Here is an 8,211-nt window from a genome sequence, read left to right on the forward strand (position 1 = left end):
AACTACTATAATGCTGTGCCTATGTACAAGAATATAACTACTATAATACTGCCCTTATGTACAAGAATATAACTGCTATAATACTGCTCCTATGTACAAGAATATAACTACTATAATACTGCTCTCTATGTACAAGAATGTAACTACTATAATACTGCTCCTATATACAAAAATATAACTACTATAATGCTGCCCCCTATGTACAAGAATATAACTACTATAATACTGCCCCCTATGTACAAGAATATAACTACTATAATAGTGCCCCTATGTACAAGAATATGACTACTATAATACTGCCCTCTATTTACAAGAATATAACTACTATAATACTGCCCCTATGTACAAGAATATAACTACTGTAATACTGCTCCTATGTACAAGAATATAACTACTATAATACTGCTCCTATGTACAAGAATATAACTACTATAATACTGCTCCTATGTACAAGAATATAACTACTATAATACTGCTCCTATGTACAAGAATATAACTACTATAATACTGCTCCTTTGTACAAGAATATAACTACTATAATACTGCCCTCTATTTACAAGAATATAACTACTATAATACTCCCCTATCTACAAGAATATAACTACTATAATACTGCCCCCTATGTGCAAGAATATAACTACTATAATACTGCCCCCTATGTACAAGAATATAACTACTATAATACTGCCCCCTATGTACAAGAATATAACTACTATAATACTGCCCCCTATGTACAAGAATTTAACTACTATAATACAGCCCCTATGTACAAAAATATAACTACTATAATACTGCCCCCATGTACAAGAATATAACTACTATAATACTTCTCCTATGTACAAGAATATAACTACTATAATACTGCGCCTATGTACAAGAATATAACTACTATAATACTGCCCCTATGTACAAGAATATAACTACTATAATACTGCCCCTATGTACAAGAATATAACTGCTATAATACTGCTGTCTATGTACAAGAATATAACTACTATAATACTGCCCCTATGTACAAGAATATAACTGCTATAATACTGCTCTCTATGTACAAGAATATAACTACTATAATACTGCCCCTATGTACAAGAATATAACTACTATAATACTTCTCCTATGTACAAGAATATAACTACTATAATACTGTCCCTATGTACAAGAATATAACTGCTATAATACTGCTCCTATGTACAAGAATATAACTACTATAATACTGCTCTCTATGTACAAGAATATAACTACTATAATACTGCTCCTATATACAAGAATATAACTACTATAATACTGCCCCTATGTACAAAAATATAACTACTATAATGCTGCCCCCTATGTACAAGAATATAACTACTATAATACTGCCCCCTATGTACAAGAATATAACTACTATAATAGTGCCCCTATGTACAAGAATATGACTACTATAATACTGCCCTCTATTTACAAGAATATAACTACTATAATACTGCCCCTATGTACAAGAATATAACTACTGTAATACTGCTCCTATGTACAAGAATATAACTACTATAATACTGCTCCTATGTACAAGAATATAACCACTATAATACTGCTCCTATGTACAAGAATATAACTACTATAATACTGCTGCTATGTACAAGAATATAACTACTATAATACTGCTCCTTTGTACAAGAATATAACTACTATAATACTCCCCTATCTACAAGAATATAACTACTATAATACTGCCCCCTATGTACAAGAATATAACTACTATAATACTGCCCCCTATGTACAAGAATATAACTACTATAATACTGCCCCTATGTACAAGAATATAACTACTATAATACTGCCCCTATGTACAAGAATATAACTACTATAATACTTCTCCTATGTACAAGAATATAACTACTATAATACTGCCCCTAGGTACAAGAATATAACTACTATAATACTGCCCCTATGTACAAGAATATAACTACTATAATACTGCTCTCTATATACAAGAATATAACTCCTATAATACTGCCCCTATGTACAAGAATATAACTCCTATAATACTGCTCCCTATGTACAAGAATATAACTACTATAATACTGCCCCTATGTACAAGAATATAACTACTATAATACTGCCCCCTATGTACAAGAATATAACTGCTATAATACTGCCCCCTATGTACAAGAATATAACTACTATAATACTGCCCCTATGTACAAGAATATAACTACTATAATACTGCCCCCTATGTACAAGAATATAACTACTATAATACTGCCCCCTATGTACAAGAATATAACTACTATAATACTGCCCTCCATTTACAAGAATATAACTACTATAATACTGCCCCTATATACAAGAATGTAACTACTATAATACTGCCCCTATGTACAAGAATATAACTACTATAATACTGCCCCCTATGTACAAGAATATAACTACTATAATACTGCCACCTATGTACAAGAATATAACTGCTATAATACTGCCCCCTATGTACAAGAATATAACTACTATAATACTGCCCTCCATTTACAAGAATATAACTACTATAATACTGCCCCTATGTACAAGAATATAACTACTGTAATACTGCTCCTATGTTGAAAAATATAACTGCTATAATTCTGCCCCTATATACAAGAATATAACTAATATAATAATGCCCCTTATGTACAAGAATATAACTACTATAATACTGCTCCTATGTACAAGAATATAACTACTATAATACTGCCTCCTATGTACAAGAATATAACTACTATAATACTGCCCCCTATGTACAAGAATATAACTACTATAATACTGCCCCCTATGTACAAGAATATATCTACTATAATACTGCCCCTATGTACAAGAATATAACTACTATAATACTGCCCCTATGTAAAAGAATATAACTACTATAATACTTCTCCTATGTACAAGAATATAACTACTATAATACTGCCCCTATGTACAAGAATGTAACTACTATAATACTGCCCCTATGTACAAGAATATAACTACTATAATACTGCCCCCTATGTACAAGAATATAACTACTATGATACTGCCCCCTATGTACAAGAATATAACTACTATAATACTGCCCCTATGTACAAAAATATAACTACTATAATGCTGCCCCCTATGTACAAGAATATAACTACTATAATACTGCCCCCTATGTACAAGAATATAGCTACTATAATACTGCCCCTATGTACAAGAATATGACTACTATAATACTGCCCTCTATTTACAAGAATATAACTACTATAATACTGCCCCTATGTACAAGAATATAACTACTGTAATACTGCTCCTATGTACAAGAATATAACTACTATAATACTGCTCCTATCTACAAGAATATAACTACTATAATACTGCCCCCTATGTACAAGAATATAACTACTATAATACTGCCCCCTATGTACAAGAATATAACTACTATAATACTGCCCCTATGTACAAGAATATGACTACTATAATACTGCCCTCTATTTACAAGAATATAACTACTATAATACTGCCCCTATGTACAAGAATATAACTACTATAATACTGCTCCTATGTACAAGAATATAACTACTATAATACTGCTCCTATGTACAAGAATATAACTACTATAATACTGCTCCTATGTACAAGAATATAACTACTATAATACTGCTCCTTTGTACAAGAATATAATTACTATAATACTTCCCTATCTACAAGAATATAACTACTATAATACTGCCCCCTATGTGCAAGAATATAACTACTATAATACTGCCCCCTATGTACAAGAATATAACTACTATAATACTGCCCCCTATGTACAAGAATATAACTACTATAATACAGCCCCTATGTACAAAAATAGAACTACTATAATACTGCCCCTATGTACAAGAATATACCTACTATAATACTTCTCCTATGTACAAGAATATAACTACTATAATACTGCCCCTATGTACAAGAATATAACTACTATAATACTGCCCCTATGTACAAGAATATAGCTGCTATAATACTGCTCTCTATGTACAAGAATATAACTACTATAATACTGCCCCTATGTACAAGAATATAACTCCTGTAATACTGCTCCCTATGTACAAGAATATAACTACTATAATACTGCCCCTATGTACAAGAATATAACTACTATAATACTGCCCCTATGTACAAGAATATAACTACTATAATACTGCGCCTATGTACAAGAATATAACTACTATAATACTGCCCTTATGTACAAGAATATAACTGCTATAATACTGCTCCTATGTACAAGAATATAACTACTATAATACTGCTCTCTATGTACAAGAATATAACTACTATAATACAGCTCCTATATACAAGAATATAACTACTATAATACTGCCCCTATGTACAAAAATATATCTTCTATAATGCTGCCCCCTATGTACAAGAATATAACTACTATAATACTGCCCCTATGTACAAGAATATAACTACTATAATAGTGCCCCTATGTACAAGAATATGACTACTATAATACTGCGCTCTATTTACAAGAATATAACTACTATAATACTGCCCCTATGTACAAGAATATAACTACTGTAATACTGCTCCTATGTACAAGAATATAACTACTATAATACTGCTGCTATGTACAAGAATATAACTACTATAATACTGCCCCCTATGTACAAGAATATAACTACTATAATACTGCCCCCTATGTACAAGAATATAACTACTATAATACTGCCCCTATGTACAAGAATATGACTACTATAATACTGCCCTCTATTTACAAGAATATAACTACTATAATACTGCTCCTATGTACAAGAATATAACTACTATAATACTGCTCCTATGTTCAAGAATATAACTACTATATTACTGCCCCTATGTACAAGAATATAACTACTATAATACTGCCCCCTATGTACAAGATTATAACTACTATAATACTGCCCCTATGTACAAGAATATGACTACTATAATACTGCCCTCTATTTACAAGAATATAACTACTATAATACTGCCCCTATGTACAAGAATATAACTACTATAATACTGCTCCTATGTACAAGAATATAGCTACTATAATACTGCTCCTATGTACAAGAATATAACTACTATAATACTGCTCCTATGTACAAGAATATAACTACTATAATACTGCTCCTTTGTACAAGAATATAATTACTATAATACTCCCCTATCTACAAGAATATAACTACTATAATACTGCCCCCTATGTGCAAGAATATAACTACTATAATACTGCCCCCTATTTACAAGAATATAACTACTATAATACTGCCCCCTATGTACAAGAATATAACTACTATAATACAGCCCCTATGTACAAAAATATAACTACTATAATACTGCCCCTATGTACAAGAATATACCTACTATAATACTTCTCCTATGTACAAGAATATAACTACTATAATACTGCCCCTATGTACAAGAATATAACTACTATAATACTGCCCCTATGTACAAGAATATAGCTGCTATAATACTGCTCTCTATGTACAAGAATATAACTACTATAATACTGCCCCTATGTACAAGAATATAACTCCTATAATACTGCTCCCTATGTAAAAGAATATAACTACTATAATACTGCCCCTATGTACAAGAATATAACTACTGTAATACTGCCCCTATGTACAAGAATATAACTACTATAATACTGCGCCTATGTACAAGAATATAACTACTATAATACTGCCCCTATGTACAAGAATATAACTACTATAATACTGCGCCTATGTACAAGAATATAACTACTATAATACTGCCCTTATGTACAAGAATATAACTGCTATAATACTGCTCCTATGTACAAGAATATAACTACTAAAATACTGCTCTCTATGTACAAGAATATAACTACTATAATACAGCTCCTATATACAAGAATATAACTACTATAATACTGCCCCTATGTACAAAAATATATCTTCTATAATGCTGCCCCCTATGTACAAGAATATAACTACTATAATACTGCCCCTATGTACAAGAATATAACTACTATAATAGTGCCCCTATGTACAAGAATATGACTACTATAATACTGCCCTCTATTTACAAGAATATAACTACTATAATACTGCCCCTATGTACAAGAATATAACTACTGTAATACTGCTCCTATGTACAAGAATATAACTACTATAATACTGCTCCTATGCACAAGAATATAACTACTATAATACTGCCCCCTATGTACAAGAATATAACTACTATAATACTGCCCCCTATGTACAAGAATATAACTACTATAATACTGCCCCTATGTACAAGAATATGACTACTATAATACTGCCCTCTATTTACAAGAATATAACTACTATAATACTACCTCTATGTACAAGAATATAACTAGTATAATACTGCTCCTATGTACAAGAATATAACTACTATAATACTGCTCCTATGTTCAAGAATATAACTACTATATTACTGCCCCTATGTACAAGAATATAACTACTATAATACTGCCCCCTATGTACAAGAATATAACTACTATAATACTGCCCCTATGTACAAGAATATAACTACTATAATACTGCTCCTATGTACAAGAATATAACTACTATAATACTGCTCCTATGTACAAGAATATAACTACTATAATACTGCTCCTATGTACAAGAATATAACTACTATAATACTGCTCCTTTGTACAAGAATATAACTACTATAATACTCCCCTATCTACAAGAATATAACTACTATAATACTGCCCCCTATGTACAAGACTATAACTAGTATAATACTGCTCCTATGTACAAGAATATAACTACTATAATACTGCTCCTATGTTCAAGAATATAACTACTATATTACTGCCCCTATGTACAAGAATATAACTACTATAATACTGCCCCCTATGTACAAGATTATAACTACTATAATACTGCCCCTATGTACAAGAATATGACTACTATAATACTGCCCTCTATTTACAAGAATATAACTACTATAATACTGCCCCTATGTACAAGAATATAACTACTATAATACTGCTTCTATGTACAAGAATATAACTACTATAATACTGCTCCTATGTACAAGAATATAACTACTATAATACTGCTCCTATGTACAAGAATATAACTACTATAATACTGCTCCTTTGTACAAGAATATAACTACTATAATACTCCCCTATCTACAAGAATATAACTACTATAATACTGCCCCCTATGTGCAAGAATATAACTACTATAATACTGCCCCCTATGTACAAGAATATAACTACTATAATACTGCCCCCTATGTACAAGAATATAACTACTATAATACAGCCCCTATGTACAAAAATATAACTACTATAATACTGCCCCTATGTACAAGAATATAACTACTATAATACTTCTCCTATGTACAAGAATATAACTACTATAATACTGTGCCTATGTACAAGAATATAACTACTATAATACTGCACTTATGTACAAGAATATAACTGCTATAATACTGCTCCTATGTACAAGAATATAACTACTATAATGCTGCTCTCTATGTACAAGAATGTAACTACTATAATACTGCTCCTATATACAAAAATATAACTACTATAATGCTGCCCCCTATGTACAAGAATATAACTACTATAATACTGCCCCCTATGTACAAGAATATGACTACTATAATACTGCCCTCTATTTACAAGAATATAACTACTATAATACTGCCCCTATGTACAAGAATATAACTACTGTAATACTGCTCCTATGTACAAGAATATAACTACTATAATACTGCTCCTATGTACAAGAATATAACTACTATAATACTGCTCCTATGTACAAGAATATAACTACTATAATACTGCTCCTATGTACAAGAATATAACTACTATAATACTGCTCCTTTGTACAAGAATATAACTACTATAATACTGCCCTCTATTTACAAGAATATAACTACTATAATACTCCCCTATCTACAAGAATATAACTACTATAATACTGCCCCCTATGTGCAAGAATATAACTACTATAATACTGCCCCCTATGTACAAGAATATAACTACTATAATACTGCCCCTATGTACAAGAATATAACTACTGTAATACTGCTCCTATGTACAAGAATATAACTACTATAATACTGCTCCTATGTACAAGAATATAACTACTATAATACTGCTCCTATGTACAAGAATATAACTACTATAATATTGCTCCTATGTACAAGAATATAACTACTATAATACTGCTCCTATGTACAAGAATATAACTACTATAATACTGCTCC

The sequence above is a fragment of the Phyllobates terribilis genome, unplaced genomic scaffold (assembly GCF_046119375.1).
Source record: "Phyllobates terribilis strain yellow unplaced genomic scaffold, ASM4611937v1 Scaffold_4__5_contigs__length_816908805, whole genome shotgun sequence".
NCBI lineage: Eukaryota > Metazoa > Chordata > Amphibia > Anura > Dendrobatidae > Phyllobates > Phyllobates terribilis.